The 27604-nt window shown below is 39.4% G+C and overlaps 1 pseudogene; it reads left to right on the top strand.

The window, feature by feature from the left end:
- Window positions 1-10837: 10837 nt before the first annotated feature.
- Window positions 10838-15810, top strand: LOC144216253 (protein LZIC-like; annotated as a pseudogene).
- Window positions 15811-27604: the final 11794 nt, after the last annotated feature.

Here is a 27604-nt window from a genome sequence, read left to right as displayed (position 1 = left end):
AGAGACTGAGGACTGACGAGAAAGATTACTACATCTGGCAACATGGAGGTCACCAGTGACCCTGATAATATCAGTTTCAGTGGCATGATGGGTGGAAGTGATTGAATTGATAAAGGTGGACAGGGGGAGACTGTGTTGAAGCTAACTCTTTGCTATAGGTCTAGCTGAGAAGGAAAACAAAGAAGTAGAGTGAAAATTAGAAGAAAATATGGGCTCAAAGGAGGTTTTGTTTTTTGTTTTAGACATTTTAAAAGATAGATTCTAAGGGATGCTTATAAATCATAAGGAATGATCCAGTGAAAAGATAGAAATTGTTGATGCAACAGAGAATGAAGATAGACTAATGGGAAGTAGATGGGATGAGATTTTGTATGGGATCATTGGAGGGTGAGGATGGAGGAAATGATATGAAAATAGTGTCCTCTATGAGTGAGAAAATGATAGTAGGAAAATGTGTAACATTACTAAGCAGTGAATGCCCATAGGAGTTGGAGACAGTGACTTAAAAAAGAAACCAATCAGCATGTTTCAGCCGCTTAGATAAGGGTCTGAATACATTGTAGTGCTAAATTTAGCCAAGGTTAAAATTTTTCAGTTAAATATGATAGAGGATTGTCACAGAATTCTTTGTGACCCATCCCCCCCCAAAAGCCCCCTAGAATTGGTGGTTCAACAGAGAGTTAGCCTCCTGAGACCCACAAAGGAAGGAGAAATCCCTAGGGATGGTTCTCCTTATTAAGAATAATACTCTGGGTTGGGGCACCTGGGTAGCTCAGTTAGTTGAGCGTCAGACTCATAATTGCAGCTCAGGTCGTGATCTCATGGTTCTTGAGTCCAAGACCTCCATTAGGCTCTGCACTGTTAGTGCAGAGCCTGCTTGAGACTCTCTTTTTCTCTCTCCACCCCTCCCCTTTCTCAAGACTAATAAATAATTTATTTAATCTTTTCATTACTTTATTAATTTTTTAAAATTTACATCCAAGTTAGTTAGCATATAGTGCAACAGTGATTTCAAGAGTAGATTCCTTAATGCCCCTTACCCATTTAACCCATCCTCCCTCCCACAACCCCTCCAGTAACCCTCTGTTCTCCATATTTAAGAGTCTCTTATGTTTTTGTCCCCCTCCCTGTTTTTATACTATTTTTGCTTCCCTTCCTTTATGTTCATCTGTTTTGTATCTTAAAGTCCTCATATGAGTGAAATCATATGATATTTGTCTTTCTCTGACTAATTTCACTTAGCATGATACCCTCTAGTTCCATCCACGTAGTTGCAAATGGCAGGATTCCATTCTTTTGGATTGCTGAGTAATACTCCATTGTATGTATGTATGTATGTATATTATATATACACATATATACACATATGACATCTTCTTTATCCATTTATCCATCCATGGAAATTTGGGCTCTTTCCATACTTTGGCTATTGTTGATAGTGCTGCTATACACATTGGGGTGCATGTGTCCCTTCGAAACAGCATACCTGTATCCCTTGGATAAATACCTAGTAGTGCAATTGCTGGGTCGTAGGGTAGTTCTATTTTTAATTTTTTCAGGAACCTCCATACTGTTTCCCAGAGTGGCTGAACCAATTTGCAGAAGAGATCCTCTTTCTCTGCATCCTCACCAACATCTGTTGTTGCCTGAGTTGTTAATGTTAGCCATTCTGACAGGTGTGAGGTGGTATCTCATTGTGGTTTTGATTTGTATTTCCCTGATGATGAGTGAAATTGAGTATCATCATATGTCTGTTGCCATCTGGATGTTCTAAATAAAAATTTTTTGAAAAAGAACACTCCGGATTATATTAATCCAGTATACCTCCATTCTTTTAGAGAAAAATTGTATTGAGTATTGAATATATTCTCAATACTTTACTTTCATAAGCATGTAGTTGGAGTTAAAGAAGTCTGAATTTAAATCCCTCCCAGCCTGTCCAATAAGCTGTGACCTATTCAGATTAACCTGATTGGACTAATTTCCTCATCAGGACCATTTTACAAATGAGGATCGTGACACTTCAGGATTGTTCTGAGAATTGAGCTTGGCTCATAGGCAATGCTGTATAGTGGAAAGAGTATGGGTTTGGGGTATCAGAAAGACTTATGGATGAATCCAGTTGTATCTACTAATGTGATCATCTTAGACAAGTTATTTCACCAGTCTGCTTCAATTTCCTATTGGCAAAATAGGGATTATAGGATTATAATATTTACCTTGAAGGTTAGGAACAATAGGATTGTTCACTACACAGGGCTCAAAATGGTTGAAGTAGCTCAGGATACTATATGTCTAATATATATATATATATATATATATATATATATGAATAAATTTAGGTTTAAAAATTTTTTTAATGTTTATTTTTGAGAGAGAGAGAGCAAGCATGAGCAGGGGAGGCGCAAAGAGAGAGGAGACACAGAATCCTAAGCAGGCTCCAGACTCTTAGCTGTCAGCACAGAACCCAACATGGGGCTCAAACTCATGGATGATGAGATCATGACCTGAACTGAAGTCAGAGGCTTAACAGACTGAGCCACCCTGGCACCCCTAAATTTAGTTGTTTTAAGTTTACTTATTTTCAGAGAGAGAGAGAGAGAGAGAGAGCTGGGGCAGGGGAGGAGTAGGGAAAGGAGTGAGAGAGAATCCCAAACAGGCTCTGCACTGTCAGTACAGAACTTTACTAGGGGCTCGGACTTTCAAATCTCGAGATCATGACCTGAGCTGAAGCCAAGAGTTGGACGCTTAACTGACAGCCACGCAGGTGCCCCTGAATAAATTTACTTTTAATATTTGGGAAAAAAAATCACTGTTAGAAATATCTTTTGGAAGCCCAAATGGCACCATGTTGTTTCTCTGCTTAAAAACCTCTCATAATTTGCCATTGTCTACTCATCGAATGTCATCTGAGTTCCTGTAACATGTATGCCAGGAGCCCTGAGCAATGATTCTCAACACTCTCAAGAAATATGACACACTCCATAAATAACCCCAGCTTGGGTTCAACACTCTGCCCCCATCTTTACTTACCAGCTATGTGACCTAGGCAAGTTTACCTCTCTAAGCTTTAATTTTATCATCTCATTTTGGCTTTGCTTCTTCTAATTCTGAACCTTTGTTACATATTTTTCTTTCTTTTTGAGATGTCCTCTCTCCTTTTCCTCTCTGGCAGACTTCTTGTATTATTCAAAACTCAGCTTTATATCTCCTCTGCTTTGTGAAGCTTACCCTGAATATCCCCTCCTTGACATAGTCTGTCTTCTTTCTGTGAGTTCTCATGCCACTTTGTAAATACCTCTATTTTAGCTCTTTTCCTATTGTGTTGTAATTGTTTCCAAATCTGTCCCACACCAGACTTTAAGCCTTTAGGGGGCTGGGCCTCTATCTCACTTATTCTTATATTATGTTTGCTTATCATGGAGACTGTTTCACTGTAAGTGGTCAATAAATCTTGTTGAACTAATGAGATAAAATAAAAATAGACAAAGATCTATGAAACCGCCAACTTTGTGGATTTAGGAAAGGACCTATGTCTTTCGCTTGGTGCTTTGTAATAAATTTGGGCTGAAGGAGTGAATAAAGTCAAATAGAAATGATCAGACTTCTATCAAATCTGATCTTGACAATGTCCAGGTGACTCATTAAGAGACTATTTCCTCTTGGGAAAAAAACAAAACAAAACAAAGCAATTTAAAACTATCGTCAATAAAAGTGGCAAGGAAATTGAATCATGGTTTTATAGAACTGGAATTTCTCTAAAAACCAGTATTGTCTGACTGGCAGACACACATGGTTTCTCAAGTGGACAACTGAGAACACAAAGTCTGGATAACACTGCAGTGGGTGATATTTGGGATATCTTGTTTTTATGAACAGAGTGATCACTTCATGCCTTAAAATTATATCTTTGAAAATATTTTTCTTCTCCACTCCCCACCTATTATTCCCCAGACTTGTGATTGCTGTTTTCAGGGTGCTCAGCATGCACTAGGGCCTAGGGATACACAGACAATTTAGACACAGTTCTTGCTCTCAAGTAGCTTCAAGTCAGCTAAGGATAGAGAGCCCCTTTCAGATAAAACAAGATAATTCTACGGGTACAGTAGTGTAAGTCATAGAAGGTAAGGGGGTAGTTGCTTTGTGGTGGCAGTATGGGCTTTGTGAAAGGTTAGGAAATGTGTATAGGGGAGATAAATTTTGCATACCCTTAAAAAAATAAGATGTTGAGAAATTAGACAAGACAGGTAAAGCTATTTTAAGTAAGGGAAACAGTAGCAATAGACTTAAAGAGGTATGAAAAAAGCCTGTTGTGTTTGGGGATCTACTAGTGGTTCAACAAAGCTGGAAGTGGATAAAACCAGACTCTCTTTTTTTAAATGTCTATTTATTTATTTTTGAGAAAGAGAAAGAGAGAGAGAGAGAAAGAGAGACCAAGGTCCTGGGAGAGAAAGAAAGAGAATCTCAAGCAGGCTCCACACTGTCAGCGCAGAACCTGATGTGGGGCTCAGACTCATGAATGGTGAGATCATGACCTGAATGAAATCAAGAGTCAGACATTTAACCAACTGAGTCACCCAGGCACCCCAAATCAGACTCTTAAATACAGAGAACAAACTGGAGCTGCCAGAGGGGAGGTGGTGGGACTGGATGAAATAGGTGAGGGGGATGAAAAGTACACTTACCATGATGAGTGCTGAGTAACATATAAAGTTGTTGAATCATTATACTGTACACCTGAAACTAATATAAACACTGTCTGTTAATTATACTTGAATTAAAAAAATAGAAGCTTAGTGCAGAGATCTAGTGGTTTGCCAAACAGAAGTAAGTGATTAGCCTCTGACTTTCTAATATTCCTCACTCCATGAACCACAGTGTAGGGCTATCCTAGGAGTGCTTTCATTCTGCACTGCACAGAAATGTCACAGTTGGAATCAAAATGAAACAAACAGCAAATCTGTTTGCCACTGATATAAAAATACGAAATTGCCCTATTTCTGGATGGAAAGATATATGATATAAGTTACTTATTGACATGAGGTTATAAATTCTAACAATGAAGGAGTTAATATAAATAAATAATTTGCATGCATTTGTATTAATTTAAAAACAAGGTAGAAGCAGATAATGCAGCAAGGGATGCAGCTGGATGGTGGGTAAGGATGAGGCTCCATATCCCATATGGGGTACCAAGGAGTTTTGACTTGATCTTGTAGGCATTGAGCCATTAAAGGATGTTAAGCAAGTGATATAAACAATTTTTAATTTTACAAGATCACTCTAGCAGCAGCATGGAAGGGAGGCAAATCTTAAGTTATAGAGACCAAAAGAATATTGCAGTAGTAGTCTAGGGAGGAGATAAGGTGGTAGCAAAAGGGAAGAGGATAAAGAAGCAGAATTAAGGGACAGTAAGGTAACATTGAAAGGGGTGGGCTGAATTTGAGATTTCTGTGGGATACCTGAGTGGGGTTCCTAATGGTCATTTGGAAATAGGAATTATTTCTTTGCAAGGGAAACCAGAGACATCTAGATCACAGCTTCAGGGGCTTAATTAAAATATAAGTTGAGGAGAGGGTGATTGGCCAAAGATAACAAATCAGTAGCCATTCACACTTAGATAAAAAACTCGCTTTCCTTGAAGCTAAGTTTTCAATTTCAAATTTTCAAGATTGACCAATGCTATAGCAGTTTAGAAATTCAAATCAAGTACCTTAAGAAATCCAAAATTTTATACTTTTTGAACATTTTTTCTTCCCAAGAGTCAATAGAGTGTATATTTTCAGGCTTTAATGTAAGTATAATGCAATGTAAATGTAACTACTCAAATATTCCTGCAATCAGGACAGAATGCAGGTAAATATCACCAGAACCAAAGCTGACCTCATGGTGGCACTCCAGTCTTGTCGGAATAAAGGGCTCTGGAATCACATTACTAACCTCGAAGAGGATAGTCCACATTGAAGTAAACAGTTGGCATAAACTCTAGATCCATTGATCCCACAGTGGAACTTCCTGGGGAGAAATTGCGGGGGAGGGCACGCTTTTCTGGTCTTAAATCAGCTCTGGCCTGAGGCTGGATCAACAATATTGGTATTTAATATAGCAGAATGTCTCCATCCAAAACAGAAATTCCATCATGGCTTAAAATGAACCAAAATAATATTCTCATTATTAGTTATCCATAGCTACCATTTATTGGTGCCTATTTTATGCACAGTTCTGGGTACTTTTCATTTTAGAAGAGCTCATTGAACCCTCACAACAACCCTATGGGACTGGTAATTATTCTTGTTTTTCCAAAGAAGAAACTGAGGCTCAAAGACATTAAGCAACTAGCATTTTAAATTATATAGGCAGTATATAGTCATGCTGAATTTTGAACCCAATTTGTGTGATTCTCAAACTTGTGATTCCAGCCTTAAGCAAGGCTGCATTGCCTCATTTAGTGATGCCAAGATGAAAGCAGTAATAAATGAAACGTGGTTTTCTTTGGGTATAGATGTTTGTCATGAGATGGTTTCAATAATACCATATTTAAAGAGATCTAGTGAGGACCCCTATTGTGAATTTGAGGCTTCTTCATGAAATTCTTCCCCTGTCTATGAGAAACATATGAGGATACTTAGAGTCACATGTATGTCCCACAAGGTACTTATTAATTACAAAGAGAAAAATAGTAAATTTACAGTGAAGAACACTTGCAGATTAACAAAATCATCAAAGTATAAATGACAAATTAAATATGGTAAAATACCAATATTTAGGCCATAGAGAAATTCTTTTCCTTTTATAGCAGAAAAAACAAAAGGGACAAGGGAGGATTTGTTGACATCAGTCAGCAATGGAGTGGAGGACTAATTTCTATCTTTGATCTTCATCTGTGAAAGCTCAAATCCCACAAAGGTTTCCAAATGAAACATTCACCTTTCTAAAAGGTAGAGAATTATTGGGGAATCCCAGACTTTATATAAAGGAAGACTCACAAAAAAAGACATAAATGGTAAAACTCAAGAATAATGTTATTATACTGACCATAGACTGCAGAGGTGGGAGTTGATTGTCCTTACTTCTACAATGCTTATTCAAGAGTGTCAAGTCATTTTTATAAAGCATTTCTAAAATGCCTCACAGACTTCAAAGTCATAAAGTTTCCCTGCATCTCTAAGGATTAATGTCCACATTTTGTATATTCTCAGCCTAAGATAATTACCAATCTGCCTATTTTTATAAGTCTTTTTTTTTTTAGTTTTATTTATTTCTAGGAGAGAGAGAGAGACAGAGACCGCGTGAGCAGGGGAGGGTCAGAGAGAGAGGGAGTCACAGACTGAAACAGGCTCCAGGCTCTGAGCTGGCAGTCAGCACAGAGCCCAACGCGGGGCTCGAACCCACGAACCGTGAGATCATGACCTAAGCGAAAGTCGGACGATTAACCGACTAAGCCACCCAGGCGCCCCACCAATCTGCCTATTTTTAAAAGAATTGTCCTTTTAGTGAGAAGGAAATGATGTCTGGAGAGGTTTGTGTTCAAAATGTCAGTGTTTGCATGATTTACAGTATAATTAACCAGCCTTGTAGCACCAGCAAACTGGCTCTCTTCACTATTCATCATGTTTCCAGTGACTTCAGATCATCAACTCTGCTGGGAGGAAATACCTCCTCCTTAGAGATGTAAAAATATGATGTCCCTGATCATCCCCATAGACAGAATGTGATCTAGCCTTATATACCTATTGTTTTTCAGATCTAAGGGATTTTTCCTTCATTATTTTTGACATTACTACCTTTGGTGCTAAAATCTAATTAAATACACACGTACAAAATCGAATACAACTAAGAAGGATTTTGTTATTCAATTGATTATTATCACCAGAACACATTTGTTAAGATATAATTGTGCTGCTTAAAAGACATACAAAGTCTAGTAGCCCAGAACCTAAAACAAAAATACCTATATGGATAAATACATAATGAACATTATCACAAAAATTACTTTAAAGCTCTATATTAGAACCTTACCAGGTATCTTAAGAACTTCAAATGTGTTTACTTTTGGCCTAATTGTCCTACTTCTAAGAAGTCATCCTAAATATATACCTCCAACAGTATGGAAATACATATGCACAAGGTCAATTATGGCTGCATTGTTTGTATTTACAAAATATTGGAGACCATCTAAATGCTCATGTAGAAGAGAGTGGTTGAATAACTTATGATATAAGCACATAATAGAGCACTATACATCTGTTAGAGAGAATGAGATAGATGTCTGCACACTGATGTGGAATGATTTCTAGAATATATTGTTTAATGAAAAAAGCAAAAAAACAAAAGGGTGGAAGATGTTACCTTTTGTGTTAAGAAAAAGAGAAAAGTGAGAAAATAGGCCTGTGTCTGCATTTTGGTCAAAAAGGAAAACATGAAAGATAAACCAGACACTAATGAGATTGGTTATTTACCAGAGGTGGGTGGGAATGTAGCTGAAAGGGTGAGGAGGTGGGTACTAAGCAGAAGAAGGAAAATAACATTTATTTTGCATATTCTTTTTTGTATGGTTCTTTTTGAGCCATGTTAATGATTCATATATTGGGGAAAAAAAAAAAAGAAACACACACACACACAAATAAGGGAAAATCCTAACAACAGAATACAAACAAATCAAACTACATTTCATTTTTTTCTTTTTTAAATGTTTTATTTATTTCTGAGAGAGAGAGAGAGCAGGGGAGGGTCAGAGAGAGAGGGAGATACAGAATCTGAAACAGGCTCCAGGCTCTGAGCTGGCTGTCAGCACAGAGCCCCGACGCGGGGCTCAAGCTCATGAACCATGAGATGATGACCTGAGCTGAAGTTGGACGCTTAACAGACTGAGCCACCCAAGTGCCCCTCAAACTACATTTCAAATGAATAATATAATCACAGTGAAATGTAGGTGTGAGGGTGGGAAGGGGAGCTAATTCAAGACAAATAACTTGAGATTACAATTTTTTTAAAACTATATACTCTCAGACTAAAGAAAAAGTGAACTATAAATGAGTATTAAACTTTGTGGGGTTTTTTTTTTACAGTGATTTTTTTTTTTTGTCTTTGTTTTTGTTTGTTTTTTTTGGTAGCAATTCTAAAACTACTTGCCATGTATTCTGGGATTGGGTAAATGAGTAAAAATATTATGAACAGTGGGATTCAATTTTCTCACTGAGAGAGAAGAGAGTTACAAATAGGGAAAGAGAGAAGAATAGAATGCATTCTATAGTACTAGATTAGAATTGGACAAGACAGTACAAACTCATGGTTTTTAACATATATAGATATGGATGTGTATATGTACGTATATAATTTCCTAGCTCTGTCCACTGAGAAATCTCAGAAGCAACAACACCCCAGGAGGAATAAGCATGCTGGGCACACAGAACATGGTTTCTAAATTCTGTTTGCTACTGAAAGGAACCAGGGTTCCTTGGAGAATTGGCTGGTTCTAGAGCTACAGCTGGGAAAGAATATGATGAACCTCATATTATGCATCATATTAAGCTACTAAGTTAGGAAGTGCTCAAAGAATGGCAAGACATGTCCAAATGATAAAGAGCCATATACTGAAAGGTCTCCAACCAGCCAAATCTGGGATCATTAACCATAAAAATAAAGTGATAGTAATGTATTACCACCTATGCACTAAAATAAGAATATAAAAACATATAAATAAATAAGAGAGTAAATAACAAATGTGGGAGAAGGGAAAGTGAGTCCTTACAGTAGAATGACAGTTAATAAATGTAGAAGGAATGATGTGATTAGAAAATCACTATTTGCCAACCATCATAGTGATACTTGAATCAGTAGAGGATGGTTAAGCTAGTGGGTGACATTTAGATGAGAAACAGGATATTTACATAGTCACAAAGTATGTTCTCACAAAATACTTATTAATTACAAAGAGAAAAGTAGTAAATTTATAGTGGTAAAATATGAATATTTGGGAAATCTTGGTGAAGGGTATATGGGAAATTTTATACTATTTTTACAACTCTTCTGTGAGGTTGAGAATATATAAAAATCAAAAAGAAATGGTAATTAAAGCACTTCCAAGTAGTTTGCTAAGCTACAGCAAGACAAAAGCTACAATCAATGCATAGCAAGTTGATTCTTCCCGCCTCCTTAGCCATCACTGGAGAGAGGGGAGTGGTGGGAGGTCAAAAACCTTATAAGATGTTTCCTTGAACAAAATTTTAAGAAAATATTTTGGTTATTTTTTATTTTAGATTTTTTTTTGTAAGTAGCCTCTACCTACATCCAACGTGGGGCTCAAACTTATAACCCCAAGATAAAGAGTTGCACGCTCTACTGACTGAGCCAGCCAGGTGCCCCTAAAAATATTTTGTTTTGAAAAGATGTAAACCTGTTGGAAAAGAGTTTCTGATAGCATTTTTAAAACTCCCTGTTATTACCAGAGACAAATTCTGTTTCTAGTTGTTAAAAAATTCTATTCTAGTTGTTAAAAATGAATGAAGAAATGGAGTAATTTCTCATTTCCTCCCAGATAGTAAATTTAAATAGAAATTTATGATTATTATAGCAGTTGTAAAGTCTTAATATGACTGATGCACAGTCCCAAACTGTTCTTCCCCCTATTGCACAGAAATAAGTAAAAGATCATTGAAAAGAACTGTTCTGAGGAGAGGGGACCCCATAGGGCCTGAGGACCCAACTCCATGTCCAAGTGGTTTGAACTCTGAGCCTCTTGTTTATGACACTTGGAACTTCAACATTTGTAGGTTTATGCACTTTGGGTCAGTCAACACTGTGCAGAGTTCAAAGTGCCACAAGACAAGAGATTACAATGGCTTCCAGAGGAAAGACAGAGACAAGTAAATTAAAGCAGCGTTTAGAAGAACTAAATTGGAAGAAGAAAGTTGGACAGATCAATGCAGCAATTACAAGATCTGGAAGAATGCAGAGAGGAACCTGATACAGATGAATATGAAGAAACCAAAAAGGAAACTCTGGAACACCTAAGTGAATTTAATGATTCAATGGAGAAAATTTAAAAGTCTGAAAATACGACTTTGGTAGATGAGCTAAGTGGAAAGCAACTGGCTTTCCAGGCAGCTATCAGTCAGGCCTTTAAAACCCCAGATGTGGGGGAGGGGGCAAGATGGTGGAGAAGTAGGGAGCTCCGTACATTGCACTTGCCCCCATATCTCACACGGAAAAGATCTGAAGCCATAGGAAACCTTACAGAACCAAGAGATTGGGAGAAAAAGGATGCAGAATCCACTGAGAAAGTTTTCTAACATGAGTGCGAACTGGGGAAGATAAAATCGGGCCGGTATCTGAGACTCCAGGGACGGGGGTGATCCCCCTCTGCGGGTAGTGAAAGGGGAAAAAGAGAGTCTGAAACCGATCAAGACACGGTCCCTGTCGCTGAGAAACAGAAAAACCTCCTCTCGGGGCACAGAAGGACCGTGGGCCTGGCTGGCTGGACCCTTAGAGGAGCTGCGCGCCTATCGCGCCATTGTGCTCCTGGCTGGCCGGACTCCTGGGGGAGCCGCGTGGGCGTACTGGGCTTCCGCGCTCCTGGCTGGCTGGAACTCTAGAGGGAAGGCGAAGAGCTTAAAAATTGGGAGATTTGCCCACGAGTTTGTGTTTCCAGTGACAGACACAGAAGACCAGGTTTCTCTCTCTCCAGCAGGCCGGCTTGCGCCCCGTAGGCAGAACCCCACCCATATTCAACCCAGAGGGGAAGGGAAGCAGGGAATTCTGGCTCCACCCCCAGGGCTAGGCAAGAGCTTGGAATTGCCCTGAGGGGATAGCTTGCGAGATTGTGTCTGCTACAACTTCAGTGGGCGCACAGACTGGGATTTGGAAACTAGGCCTGGCCTGGGTTAAAAAGCACAACCCACTTAGGCTGCACCCCGATCCGGGGAGTTTACACACCCAAAAAAGCGAGGTGCAGCCCTTGGTTCAAGAAGGGACTGGAGTGCCGCCACTCTTCTCCTCACAACCGCCAAGGCAGAACTACTGCCTGATGCAGTGGATCACACCACTCCCATCCCTGCTTGAGAGCTGCCCTCCCCCGTNACAGAAAAACCTCCTCTCGGGGCACAGAAGGACCGTGGGCCTGGCTGGCTGGACCCTTAGAGGAGCTGCGCGCCTATCGCGCCATTGTGCTCCTGGCTGGCCGGACTCCTGGGGGAGCCGCGTGGGCGTACTGGGCTTCCGCGCTCCTGGCTGGCTGGAACTCTAGAGGGAAGGCGAAGAGCTTAAAAATTGGGAGATTTGCCCACGAGTTTGTGTTTCCAGTGACAGACACAGAAGACCAGGTTTCTCTCTCTCCAGCAGGCCGGCTTGCGCCCCGTAGGCAGAACCCCACCCATATTCAACCCAGAGGGGAAGGGAAGCAGGGAATTCTGGCTCCACCCCCAGGGCTAGGCAAGAGCTTGGAATTGCCCTGAGGGGATAGCTTGCGAGATTGTGTCTGCTACAACTTCAGTGGGCGCACAGACTGGGATTTGGAAACTAGGCCTGGCCTGGGTTAAAAAGCACAACCCACTTAGGCTGCACCCCGATCCGGGGAGTTTACACACCCAAAAAAGCGAGGTGCAGCCCTTGGTTCAAGAAGGGACTGGAGTGCCGCCACTCTTCCTCACAGCNTTTTTTTTCTTTTTTTTCCCCCTGGAACACTGACCTAACTCTGGTCACCAGCTTGCTTAAACAGTCACATTTAGTCCATTCTGTACATGTAAATTCTACACCAACCAACCTTTTCATCTCTGTCTCTCAGGAGTAATTAGACTATATAGTTTCTCTGGATAACACCAGCGACCTTCTCTCACCTATCCAACAATATTGCACCCTTTAGCTCTTAAAAAAGCTTATCCCTTCTCCCTGTTCATTCTATTTCCAATTTTGCCTCATCCCTGCCCTGTCCTCTCTCTCTTTCTCTATGCTCTTCAACCAGCACTGCATACACCCGGCTATTTAACTGTAGCTGGGAAATCCGGTTATATGCTTTAAACCATTCTTTGTCCTTCGGTTTTCTTCTTTTTTCCTTTTCTTTTCTTCTTTTTGACCTTTTTATGTATTTTTTTATTTTCTACTATTTGCCTTCCCTCCTCTGTCTTTTCTGTTAACTTTTGCGTTTTCCCTCTCGGTTTGCAGGTTAGTTGGATTTGTCCATGTGTTTGTGTGNAAAGGATAGGCCCTGGACGGGACAATCAAAGAACCCTTGGATACAGCAGCACTCACAGGTACAGAGAGCATAACAAGTCTTTAACAAAAGCCAGAAAGCTAATTAAAATGACAAAAACGAAAGAACTCTCCTCCAAATAAATTCCAAGAAGAACTGACAGCTAATGAACTTCTCAAAACAGACATAAGCAGCATAACTGAACAAGATTTTAGAATAATAATCATAAAATTAATAGCTGGGCTTGTAAAAACCATAGGGGACATCAAAGAAACTATGGCTACAGACAACATGGAGAATAAGAATAGGCATGATGAATTTAAAAAATGCGATAAATGAGATACATAATAAATTAGAGGCCTCCAATGCACGGATTGAAGAGGCAGAAAGAAGAATAAGTTATTTAGAAGACACCATTATAGAAAAAGAGGAAACTGAGAAAAAAGACAAAATGATCCAGGAACATGAAAGAAGAGTTCGAGAGCTCAGCGATATGGTCAAAAGCAACAATATCTATATCATAGGAATCCCAAAAGAGGAAGAGAGAGGGAAAGGTGCTGAAGGAGTCCTGGAACAAATTATAGCAGAGAACTTCTCCAACCTGAGGAAGGAAGTAAACGTTGAAATACAAAGGACTCAAAAAACTCCCCTCAGACGTAATTTGAATCGATCTTCGGCACGGCATATCGTAGTAAAAATGGCAAAATATAAGGACAAAGAGAATTCTGAAAGCAGCTAGGGAGAAAAGGGCCCTAACATACAAAGGGAAACCTATCAGAGTGGTGACAGACCTATCTACTGAAACTTGGCAGGCCAGAAAGGAATGGCAGGAGATCTTCAATGTGATGAACAGAAAAAATATGCAGCCAAGAATCCTCTATCCAGCAAGCCTGTCATTCAAAATAGAAGGAGAGATAAAAACCTTTCCAAATAAACAGAAATTGAAAGAATTTGTCACCACGAAGCCAGCCCTACAAGAAATCCTGAGGGGGATGCTCTGAAGGAAAGGTTGCAAGGAACAAAGATACCAGAGACACCACCACAAACATGAACTCTACAAAAGATACAAAGACTCTAAACCCACATATTTCAATAATAACACTGAATGTAAATGGGCTGAATGCTCCAATTAAAAGACATAGGGTAGCAGAATGGATAAAAAAACAAAATCCATCTATATGCTGTCTACAAGAAACTCATTTTAGACTGGAAGATACCTTCAGATTAAAAGTAAGGGGATGGAGAAATATATATCGTGCTACTGGAAATCAAAGAAAGCCGGAGTAGCTATACTTATATCAAACAAACTGACTTTAAATTAAAGACAAAATCACAAGAGATGAAGAAGGGCACTACATAATAATTACAGGGTCCATCCATCAGGAAGAACTAACAATCATAAATGTCTACGCACCGAATATGGGAGCACCTAAATATCTAAAACAATTAATCACAAACAGAAACAAGCTTATAGATAAGAATGTGCTAATAGCAGGGGACTTTAATACTCCGCTTACAGCAATGGATAGGTCAACCAGACAGAAAATCACTAAAGAAATAACGGACTTGAAAGACACATTGGACCAGATGGATCTGATGGATATATTTAGAACTTTACATCCTGAGGCCAGGGAATTTACTTTCTTCTCAAGTGCGCATGGCACATTCTCCAAGATAGATCACATACTGGGACATAAAGCAGCCCTCAATAAATATAAAAGAATTGAGATCATACCATGCATATTCTCAGATCATAATGCTTTGAAACTTGAAATCATCCACAGGAAGAAGTCTGGAAAACCTCCAAAAACATGGAGGTTAAANACCTGGTGTAGCCCTTCTGGAAAACAGTGTGGAGGTTCCTCAGGAAATAAGAATAGAACTCCCCTATGACCTAGCAATAGCACTGCTAGGAATTTACCCAAGGGATACAGAAATGCTGATGCATAGGAGCACATGTACCCCAATGTTCATAGCAGCACTCTCAACAATAGCCAAAACATGGAAAGAGCCTAAGTGTCTGTCAATGGATGNGCACGGGGTGTTATGTGGAAACCAACTTGACAATAAACTATTTGTAAAAGAAAACAAAAAAACCCACAAAAAAACCCAAATGTTATCAGGGGCACCTGTGTGGCTCACTTCGTTAAGCATCTGACTTCGATTCAGGTCATGATCTCATGGCTCACAAGTTTGAGCCTGCAGAACCTGCCTCAGATCCTCTCTCTCTGCCCCTCCCCTGCTTGCTCACACTCTCTCTTTCAAAACTAAATAAACATTAAAAACAACAACCTTGGAGGTCATCAGATTATTTGCAAAGAAACAACAGGGCAGCTTCTGACAAGGTGAGCAGAGATGGATGGAGATCTCGTGGTAGGAAAACTGGAAAGAGGCTTGTACACTCAACGGAAAGTGGAGATACTACCAGCTCTCTGTAAACTTGAGGACAAGCTGACTGCAGATGCTGAGGCCTTCCTGTCAGCAAATGCATGTGCTACACTCAGCCAGCTTGAGAAAGTCTCTACAAACCTTGCTCTGGAGACAAAGTTCTTGCATTGGCAAGCTCTGAGTTTGAAAAACAAAAGCATGACGTGGTGTGGAAGGTTGGTACGTTGATCACATAAATGGCATTTCTAATCATTGCAAAAAAATCAGGAGATTCTTGAAATGCATTGATCACCTAAGAAAAGGTGACAGGAAAACAAACTTGTGGCTTCTGGTTATACCCTTCATCATTGTGTTTTGTGTAGGGCTATCTGCCTGAGTGATCCTAGACTTTTGGAGATGAGGGACCCATTGGGCTTCATTCATTATGTCTTGTGTGTTTGAGAGAGAGAACAGAAAAAAGTTTCTCTGCTTGTTTTTATTAAGCCTCTTTGTTTTTTTTTAATGTTTATTTTTGTTTTTGAGAGTGAGAGAGAGAGAGAGGGCACGTGCCCATGAGTGGATGAGGGGGCAGAGAGAGAGGGAGACACAGAATCTGAAGCAGGTTCCAGGCTCTGGGCTGTCAGCTCAGAGCCCGAAGTGAGGCTCTAACTCATGAAGCATGAGTTAGACGGCTCATGAAGCCGTCAGATCATGGCCTGAGCCAAAGTCAGACATTTAACTAACTAAGCCACTCAGGTATCCCCAAGCCTCCTTGTTATTTAAAGTGCTGATAGTAAATGAAAGATGTGAACTAAAAAAAACAAAAAAAAACAGAAAACTGTCCTGGTAATGAGGTGATAATACTTCTACTATCACAGCTTGGCAAATACCATTCTAAATATTGTTCATATATTAATTCATTTAATCTCACTGCAACCCTGTATAGTAGACACTATTATTAGACTCAGTTTAGAATCAAGAAAACCAAGGTTCTCACTTTCTTGATTAACTGTCATCTTTGTCTCAGTAATTTTTTCATGGCAACTCACACCAAAGGAAATACCTAATAATTTCACTAGTTAAATTGTTAGATCCAGATATCTTAACATATACTTATGATTTCACAATTGAGTAGCCATTAAAATACATACAAATTGAAAGAGTGAATAGTATTGTTATTTCATTAAAATTTTTTTCAATGTTTATTTATTTTGAGAGAGAGAGAGACAGAGTGTGAGCGGGGGAGGGACAGAGAAAGATGAAGACAGAATCTGAAGTAGGTTCCAGGCTCTGAGTTGTCAGCACAGAGCCCGAGGTAGGGCTCGAACTCTTGAACTGTAAGATCATGACCTGAGTCCAAGTCGGATGCTTAACCAACTGAGCCACCCAGGCACCCTTATTTCATTTTTAAATAATCCAGTTACTTGCTAATGGGAGATGTGAGGCTGTTGAGTGCTGTACAAGTTCTCAAACCTTGAGCTCAGATAAGACACTGCCACACTCACTTCCTGCTCCACACTGATATTCATGTAGTACTTGCTTTTCATCATAGCAACGGCAGAAAACCCAGCTTTGCAAAGATATGACATCACTAAAAGGGTAAGTTTAATGTTGAAACCATGATCTACCTCATATTAGAAGTTCACATAATTTCTAACAGATGTTGAGTATCACTATGTTGCCCTTAAAAGTTCTAAATATTATATGTTTCTAATAAAGACCATATATAAAAACCCCACAGTGAATATCACATGCAATGGGGGAAAACTGAGAGCTTTCCCCCTAAGGTCAGAAACAAAGCAAGGATGTCCACTCTTATCACTTTTATTCCACATAGTACTGGAAGTCCTAGTTACAACAGTCAGACAACAAAAAGAAATAAAATTCATCTGAACTGGTAAGAATTAAAACTTTACTATTTGCAGATGACATGATACACTATATAGAAAACCTGAAAGACTCCACTAAGAAGCTACTAGAACTGACAAATGAAGTCACAGGATATAAAAATCAATATACAGAAATCGGTTGCATTTCTACACACTAACAATGAAGCAGTAGAGAGAGAAATTAAAGGGGCGCCTGGGTGGCTCAATTGGTTAAGCGTCCAACTTTGGCTCAGGTCATGATCTCCTGGATTGTGGGTTTGAGCCCTGCATCGGGCTCTGTGCTGACAGCTAGCTCAGAGCCTGGAGCCTGTTTCAGATTCTGTATCTCCCTCTCTCTCTGACCCTCCTCTGCTCATGCTGTCTCTCTCTCAGAAATAAATAAAACTTAAAAAAGAAAAAGAAAAGAAAAGAAAGAGAAATTAAGAAAACAATCCCATTTATAATTGCACCCAAAATAATAAGATACCTAGGAATAAACCTAACCAAAGAGGTAAAAGATCTGTGTTCTGAAGACTGTAAAACATTGATAAAAAAATGGAAGATGACACTAAGAAATGGAAAGATACTCCATGCTCATGGATTGGTAGAACAAATATTGTTAAAATGTCTATAATACCCAAAGCAAACTACAAATTTAATGTAATCCCTAGCAAAATACCAACAGAATTTTTCACAGAACTAGAGCAAAGAATCCTAAAATTATATGGAACCACAAAAGGCTGTGAATAGCCAAAGCAATTTTGAAAAAGAAAAGCTAAACTGTATATTCCAAAGCTGTAATAATCAAAACAGTATAGTACTGGCACAAAAATAGACAATTCATCAATGGAGCAGAATAGAAAACCCAGAAATAAACCTACAATTATATGATCAATCAATCTTTGACAAAGTGGGAAAGAAAATCCGATGGTAAAAGACAGTCTCTTCAACAAAAGGTATTGAGAAAACTGGTCAGCTACATGCAAAAGAATGAAACTAGACTACTTTCTTATACCATACACAAAAATAAACTCAAAATGGATTAAGGACCTAAATGTAAGACCTGAAGCCATAAAAAGTCCTAAAAGAGAGCACAGGCAGTAATGTCTCTGATATCAGCCATAGCAACATTTTTCTAGAGATGTCTCCTGAGGCAAGGGAAATAAAAGCAAAAGTAAACTATTGTGACTATATCAGAATAAAAGCTTCTGCACTTGAAGGAAACAATCAGTAAAACTAAAGGCAACCTATGGAATGGGAGAAGATACTGCAAATGATATATTTGACAGAAGATTAGTATCTAAAATATATAAAGAACTTCTACAATTCAACACCCAAAAAAATCCAATTACAAAATGAGCAGAAGATATGAACAGATATTTCTCCAAAGAAGATATCCAGATGCCCAACAGACACATGAAAAGATACTCAACATCACTTATCACCAGGGAAATGCAAATCAAAGCAACAATAAGATATCCCTCACACTTGTTGTTGGAATGGCTATCAAAAACACTAGAAACAAGTGTTGGCAAAGATGTGGAGACAAAGGAACTCTCATGCACTGTTGGTGGGAATGCAAACTGATGCAGACATTGTGGAAAATAGTACGGAGTTTCCTCAAAAAGTTAAAAATAGAATTACCCTACAATCCAGTAATCACACTACTGGATATTTATCTCCAAAACACAAAAACATTAATTCAAAGGGATACATACACCTCTATGTTTATAGCAGCATTATTTACCGTAGGAAAAGTATGGAAGCAGCCCAAGTGCTCACTGATAGATGAGTGGATAAAGAAGATGTGGCATATCTATAATTATAGTGAAATAAGTCAGTCAAAGACAAATAACATATGCTTTCACCCATTTATAGAATTTAAGAAACAAAATGAATGAGCAAAAGGGAAAAAGAGAGAGAGAGACAACCCAAGAAACTTAACTATAGGGAACAAACTGATGGTTACCAGAGGGGTGGTGGGTAGGTGGATGCGTGAAATAGGTAATGGGATAAAGGAGTACTCTTATGATAAGCACTGGGTGATGTACAGAATTATTGAATCACTTTTTGTACACCTGAAACAAATATAATGCTATATGTTAGCCATATTGGAATAAACAGACAAACAAATAAAATATTCTGTCTTGCCCCATAGGCTTGTTGCTATGGCACCCTGCGGTGCATTGAGCTACAGTTTAAGAACTGTGGATCTAACACAGAATTATTTTCAGTTTGAGGGACAGAACTCTTGGGGTAAAATATAACTCAGATTGTCATATTTGATATTATTTAATTTGTGTGAATGCTAACAAATTTTATAAAAAGTTACTATTTTTTAAATCTTCCTCTCCATGTCTTTCACTCATTCATTCATTCATTCATTTATTTTCCATGTATGTTTTTTGTTTTACTTTTTAAAAGATTAAAAAAAATTTTAATATTTATTTAAAAAATTGTTTTAATGTTTATTATTTTTGAGAGGGAGAGACAGAGCATGAGCGGGGGGTGGGGGTGGGGGGTAGAGAGAGAGGGAGACACAAAATCCGAAGCAGGGTCCAGGCTCTGAGCTGTCAGCAGAGCCCGATGCAGACCTGAGCCGGAGTTGGAAGCTTAACTGACTGAGCCACCTAGGCACCGCTTAAAATTTTTTAAATGTTTATTTATTTATTTTTGAGAGAGAGAGTGGGAGGGGAGGGACAGAGAAAGAGAGAGAGAGAATCTCCAGCAGGCTCTGTGCTGTCAGTTCAGAGCCCAGTGCGGGGCTCAATCCCACAAACTGAAATCATGACCTGAGCGGAAACCATGAGTCAGACACTCAGCTGATAGAGCCATCCTGCTGCACCTCCATGTATCTTTTAAATGCATATCTCTTATTTTGTTTTGTCTAATTGCTTTGGGACAGACTTTTATTTTGCAAATGACAAAGCAGAAACTGAATCACCTGGAATGAACATTGAAATGTCACATCTTAAGGTCAAAGGTGAATCACTGCATTTAAGGAATGAGAAGCAAGGACATTCCTGAAATGATAAACATTTCAGCTGATAATTTATTTTCAGCTGATATAGATATTTAAAAATACTTTATACTACCAAGTGCATAGGGTGAACTTTAGGAACTTTGCAAGTTTAACTGAACTTCTCTTTTAAGCAAACTTATTACTTGAAAATCTGGATGGTCTAAACCAGTATACAAGGGGCTTGTTTGTTTTCCAAAAGAATATTATTTGAGAGTCCTCAGTGCATTTATTTATTTTGTTTAATGTTTTTTTTTATTTATTTTTGAGAGAGAGAGAGACAGCATGAGCAGGGGAGGGTCAGAGAGAGAGGGAGATACAGAATCCAAAGACAGGCTCCAGACTCTGAGCTAGCCGGCAGCACAGAGCCCGACGCAGGGCTCGAACCCATGAACTGTGAGATCATGACCTGAGCTGAAGTCGGATACTTAACTGACTGAACCACCCAAGCGCCCCTCCTCAGTGCGTTTAAAGTAGTATGTGGTTCTCTGAAATTAAGATGTATGCCTAAATTTTTGACACGTTATTATAGAAAATATCTCATTGTTTACATTGCATTTGGTGTTTCGTCTTTGAGGAGGGTAGGAAATGAAACTTTCATCTCCTAATTGTTTACAAAGGGAAAATGAGGCACAAAGAGTAGTAAGAAATTATGAGTAAGAAATCATGCAGTAAGAAATTAGAAGGCATCACCTACTCATCTTGGTTATGAAAAATCATGTGAAGAAAATCATGTACAGCATGTTAGTCTCTAACTATCATAGTTCTTTTTGCAATAAAGTGATGATACACAACAATCAATCAATAAAATTAAAAATGTCTGGGGCACCTGGGTGGCTCAGTCTGTTAAGGGTCTGGCTCTTGATCTCAGCTCAGGTTGTGATCTCACAGTTTGTGAGTTTGACCTTTATGTTGGGCTCTATGCTGACAGCACGGAGCCTGCTTGGGATTCTCTCTCTCCCTCCTATTCTGCCCTCCCCTGCTTGCACTCTATCTCTCTCTCTCTCAAAATAAATAAATAAACGTTTTAAAATGCTCTTAAAAATTTGCTCAAGAATTGAAGTCTCAATTCTGCTGACTGTACTGACATAGCCAAGATAATGCCAGCATACGGTAGGCCATGAATGATGTGAGTGATAAAGGCTTAATGACAGAAGGAAAGGCTCACTGCTGGTTTACTCCTATAGCCATGCTAAAGGCTTTACTTTGATTAGTGTGACATAAACGTATATTAATAGCAAGAGGAACTAAGAAAGTTTCACTTCACTTTGCCATCATCATTTTATTTTATTTATTTTTTTTTTTAAACTTTATTTATTTATTTTTTAAATGTTTTATTTATTTCTAGGAGAGAGAGAGAGAGACAGCGTGAGCAGGGGAGGGTCAGAGAGAGAGGGAGTCACAGACTGAAACAGGCTCCAGGCTCTGAGCTGGCAGTCAGCACAGAGCCCGATGCGGGGCTCGAACCCACGAACCGCGAGATCATGACCTAAGCGAAAGTCGGACACTTAACCAACTAAGCCACCCAGGCGCCCCGCCATCATCATTTTAATGGCTGATTGACCCAACGAAGTTGGAGTTCTCAGAGCACTGAGTAAAACAACTCTGAGGCATCTTTGCAAAGTTATTCTGCAGCTCAGACTGAAATACTGTTTTCATATCTTCTGTGGGGCCTCTGCTATTTTAATTAGGGGGAAATTACAGAGCATTGTCTTCCACAACCAGTTTGCTGTATGTGGCCCCTTTCTTTTCACTGTGCAGGCTGACTCTTGGGATTCTTTAAGGTAGAAATAAAGGCATTTCCCTGGGTCCTTGGGAAAAGCAGGAAAATCTGGATCCTGATGGAGAAGTGGTCTCTTTATAGATCTAAATACTAGATCTATTGTTGCTCAGGTGTCCTGAACAATGGTCTTCGGGACTGTGAGCCATAGTTTCCTAACCAAAGTTTCATTTAAATGTCATGATGAATTGGTTGCAAAAAAGAGGGGGGGGGGAGGAATGTGAAAGGGCTTGTATAACAACCATAAATCATTGCTGGTGCTGTGGGCCCCCTGTCATTCAGCTTGAGGGCTTCTTGACAGAGGTGCTACAGGGAGAGAGAAGAGAGGGAAGAGGGTCTTCCAGCTGCAGGGCTACAGCATCCTCCAAACCAAGAAAGCCTCTTGGCCCCAACCAAATACTTCCTGAGGTATCATTCACTTATTCATTTAGAGAATGAATGATAGGGACGGGGGTTCTCTACTGTTGTGCAAGGCACTATGTGAGGTGCCATGGGGGTGGGCAGGGGAAGGGAAAGGGAGAGTAATATCAAGATGAGTAAGATCCAATACCTGCCACACTGTTTATTAGACATGTTTATGGCAAAGGCCTCTGCCCACCTCTTCAGCATAGGCATTGGTATATAATTAGCGTGTGCCTTACTTTATGAAACAGAGGTATTTCTGAGCCTTACCAGCATTAAAGTGAATTTCCATCTAGCGATTCTCCTCTACGTTTTCCACAAACCAGGCTGCATTGCTCTCCACTGGGATTGGTTTCCTACTTCCTTACATTCCTGTAGCCCTCTCTTTGTGTACAGACCCTATCTCCTTGGTCAGCAGGCCTTCTTGAAACAACTGTCCTAGATCAGAAAAAAGAAAAAGCTGGGGCCTGGTGCCAAACAGGCTCAAAATAGAATCCAAACTCTGCCACTTATTAGCCATGTGTGATCTGGATTCTCAACCTCTTGAAGCCTCAGTTTCCTTCTCTGTAAAATGGGGATAAGATAGTTCTTATGTTTAGAACTTTGAGACGATTGGGGCACCTGGGTGGCTCAGTCGGTTGAGCGACTGACTTCGGCTCAGGTCCTGATCTCACAGTCCTGTGGGTTCAAGCCCCACTTCTGGCTTTGTGCTGACAGCTCAGAGCCTGGAGCCTGCTTCAGATTCTGTGTCTCCCTCTCTCTCTGTCCCTCCCCTGCTCGCACTCTATGTCTCTCTCAAAAATAAATAAAACATTTAAAAACATTAAAAAAAAAGGAACTTTGAGACGATTAAGTGAGATACAGCATGTCAGTATTTAGAAATACTGGAATATAAGCATTCAGGAGTTGTTAGTCATTACTATTAGATGCTTCACAGGTGTAGAAACCAAAGATCATAAAGCTTAAATAACTCAGGTGCATTATAACTGGGAGGTAGTATGGCACTGCTTTTAAGGACTCTGAGGTCATGTATACCTCACTCATGTTTCTTTCCTGCCATTTACTATTTATACAACCCTGAACAAATAATTTCATTTCTCTTAGTCTTAATTCTTTTATTGGGTGACACAGATGTTGATGGCTAGTAACATCTGCCTTGCTGCTTATATTATGAGGTCTAAATGACATGATGTATGTAAAGTGATAAGCACATGGAATGCACTCAGAAAATTGGAAGCCATTATTTTTACCAAAAGTCACCCAATTGACAAATGGAAAGACCTGGATTTCAATGCAATGGGTCTGACTCCCCCAAACTTAGCCTTTTCTAGTAACCTCACCACTAGCTCCCTTGCTCTCTAAACTGGAAGGCTAAAGAATTAGCAGATTCAATGAACACTTGGAAGGCTTTTCTCAAGCGCAATGAAATTAGTTTGTTTTCCTCTTTTGATAGCTGCTTTATCTTATTTCACAAGTAGGTACTCACATACCCACAATCTTGAACTAGACTTTCCTCTCTTAATCAACTATATATATATATAGTATATATATATATATATAGTATATGTTAATATACTATATATATATACAAATACAGAAATTACACATGGTTTTTTTCCCCCAACCTCATAAAGGAATAGCCAACATCTCAAAGGAACATACTGCTGACTTCCCAACTTACAGAAATCTTCAAAACACTTGCCTTTGAAAGAAATCATCATCCCAGAGAAAGCATTACAGGGATTCTCTCATGATGAGGAATAAGATTAAAACTCAAGCTTGTGGACTGAAATCCAAGCAGAAAGGAAAAACAAGAGCTTGCCTTCTTCCTCCCAGCAAGCCCTGCCTTGGTATACTGCCCCTCCCCACTCCCAAGAGGGGAGAGAGCCCAGCCTAGGGTCAAGGAGTGGTGACCAGGTTAGCAACAAGGGCAACAGAGGGAGGAGACAAAAGAACAGCAAGTAGAAGTGGCTGGCTGAATGGGTGAGCATGTTTCTTTGCTGAAAGAGAATGGCCCAACATTGACTCAAACTGGGAGAGAGGAGTGTGGAGGGGGCAGAGGACAGCTAATGGATGGGGTGGCCCAGCAGGGGTCAGAGGTCATGAGGGCAGTCAGTGAACTAATTGGCCACTCTGTGCATATTCACTTTCTGCTTCTAGCCTATAGCTGGGCCTTGAGAGAAAGCCCTGGGGTTGAAGCTGGCTTTATTCATGCCCTGGGATTTGAAGGCAAACTGGTGAAAAGTAACTGAAACTCAAAAGTAAGACAAGGACCTTCTTTTTTTTCTCTCTCTCTCTCTTCAGGAACAGTTGACTGGGAACAGCCTTCTGCAAAGGAAAATGCTAGATTTCACTTCATTTGTTCACTCATTCATTTATGTATTTCTCTCTCTCCTTCTTTTTTTTGGTTTCGAAAGCATGAAATTTAATCTTTTTTTTAAATTCTCAAGTTAGTTAATATACAGTGTGGTCTTGGCTTCGGAGTAGAATCCAGTGATTCACTGCTTACATATAACACACAGTGCTCATCCCAACAAGTGCCCTATTTAATGCTCATCACCCGTTTTCCCCACCCCCCCAACCCTCAGTTTGTTCTCTGTATTTATGAGTCTCTTATGGTTTGCTTCCCTCTATGTTTTTATCTTATTTTTCCTTCCCTTCCCCTATGACCATTTGTTAAGTGTCTCAAATTCCACATATGTGTGAAATCATGTGATATTTGTCTTTCTCTTACTGACTTATTTCACTTAGCATCTATCTATCTATCTATCTATCTATCTATTTATCTATCTATCTATCATCTATCTATATATCTTCTTAATCTTCTTAATCCATTCATCAGTTGATGGGCATTTGGGCTCTTTCCTTTATTTGTCTATTGTTGATAGCACTGCTATAAACACTGGGGTGCATGTGCCCCTTCGAATCAGCACTCCTGTATTCTTTGGATAAATTCCTAATAGTGCAATTGCTGGGTCATAGGGTCATATGTCTCTTCATCTTCACCTTCCTCCTAATCTCCATATATTAGCTGGATGCCTTAGGAAAGGTTATGCCAGACACATTCCATACGGGAAAGGATTATAGACACCTTTAGCTTAGAACACAGATTATCAGAGTGGGGCCTAGGCTTTAGGGATGTTCTGGTACCACTCTCTTGTTTCATACTTAAGGAAACAGGGAAGGCAATTCGCTCAGACTCACAGAGTAGTACCAGAAGAGGACTGGAATGCTTAACAGCTCAGCCTCTGGTCAGAGAGCCTGGGCTAGAATGCTGGCAACCAGCTCCGGGGCCTTAAGATAGTGACTTAAACTTTCAAAGCATCAATTTGCTCATCTGTAGAAAAACAGGGTTGTTATGTGGATTAAATGAGGCAAATGCATGTAAAGTGAGCATGTGCCTCAATAAATGTTAACTATTTCTATTACTACTGCTATTACTTCAGAGCCCAGGATAGAATGTTCTTACAAAGATAAACACGTAGCACAAAGAATACCAACTCCATGTTTCCCTGTCATCTCCATGGGCAACCTGTTCCAAGGTGAAAATCCTTAATCCCCCTTAGTTAAGAGACCTATGAGGATATGAGGGAAATTTGGGAGTCCTGTCTGAACTTTTTGCAGGTAGAGCTGTACAAATTCAGAAAGTGCTGACTTGGAATGAGTCAATACACACAAAGGGCTGAGAACAGTGCCAGGTACAGTACTCGCTAAGGTTTTCTACTTGGTTTATTGGTGTCATCACCGGGGAGGAGGGAGCTCTTTGTTACTGCAGAGGTTCAAGCATGAGACTGGCTCACCTTTGGTCAGAAATGTTGTCAGGGAGCTTCATGGATTGGAAGGAGGTTGGCCAAGGTGAGATGTGAGTTCTGTGAATTTTCTTTGTAGCATTTTTGTCTACCTCTTCCCAGATTTCTGAAGCAGACCATTATGCTGGTACCATTACATGTGAATTTTGGAGCAAACAAACAAAAAGATGAAAATACAAAAGAGACATAGGCCCTCTATAAACATCCGCTCTTCAAACCCACCTGGGACTTTACATTATGGACACGTAGGGTCACAGAGTGGAGACCACCAGCTTCTACCCAAAATTTAATTTTGAAGTTCTCTTTTGTCATCTGTTTTTCCCTCTTCATTCATTCATTCATTCATTCATTCACCACTGAAATGTAACTTACAGATAATAACATGACAGATCATAAGTATTCAGTTCAGTGAGCTTCGATAATTGCATACACTCATGTAACTTCCATTTAAAGCAAGGTAGAACAGTTCTATCATGCCAGAAAATTCCCTCATCCTCTTTTCCATTTAATCCCCTAATCCTTCTCTTCTCTCGAGGGAATTCTGACTTCTATCACCCTAGATTCATTTTGCCTATTGTTGGATCCTACACATATTTGTATCTGGCTCCTTTTCCTAACATATCTTTGATATTCATTCACACTGTTCATGTATTAGCTGTCCATTCCTTTTTATTGAACAATCAATCCCTTGTATGAATATACCATAACTTACCTATTTTCCTGGGATGGACATTTAATTTGTTTCCAGTTTTTGGCTGCTGTGATATTCTTATGCATTTTCCTGAGCCTCATTGCATGTATATTTTAATTATGAAATATATAAGAAGAGTTCAGAGAATATTACAGATACTCATGTACTACTATCCATAGTTAACAAAAATTAACATTTTGCCATATCCAGTTCTTTCCTGAAGAAACATTACAGATGTAGTTGAAACTCACTCTATTCCTCCCCACTCTTTCCCCCTCTCATAGTTCAGTAGTAACCACCTTTCTGAAATTGGTTTGAATCTATGTTGTGTTTTTATGTGTTTAAGAATATGTATGTATATATGGATTTGTTTGCATCTAATATGCTGGACACTTGGTGAGTCTTTTCCATCTGGAAAGCCATGTCTTACTTCTGGGAAATTTTTCTTGGATTATTTATCTGAGAATTTCCTCTCTTCCATT

The sequence above is a fragment of the Crocuta crocuta genome, unplaced genomic scaffold, assembly GCF_008692635.1.
Source record: "Crocuta crocuta isolate KB4526 unplaced genomic scaffold, BGI_CrCroc_1.0 scaffold333, whole genome shotgun sequence".
Lineage (NCBI taxonomy): Eukaryota > Metazoa > Chordata > Mammalia > Carnivora > Hyaenidae > Crocuta > Crocuta crocuta.
This window is presented reverse-complemented; position numbering and strand designations above follow the sequence as displayed.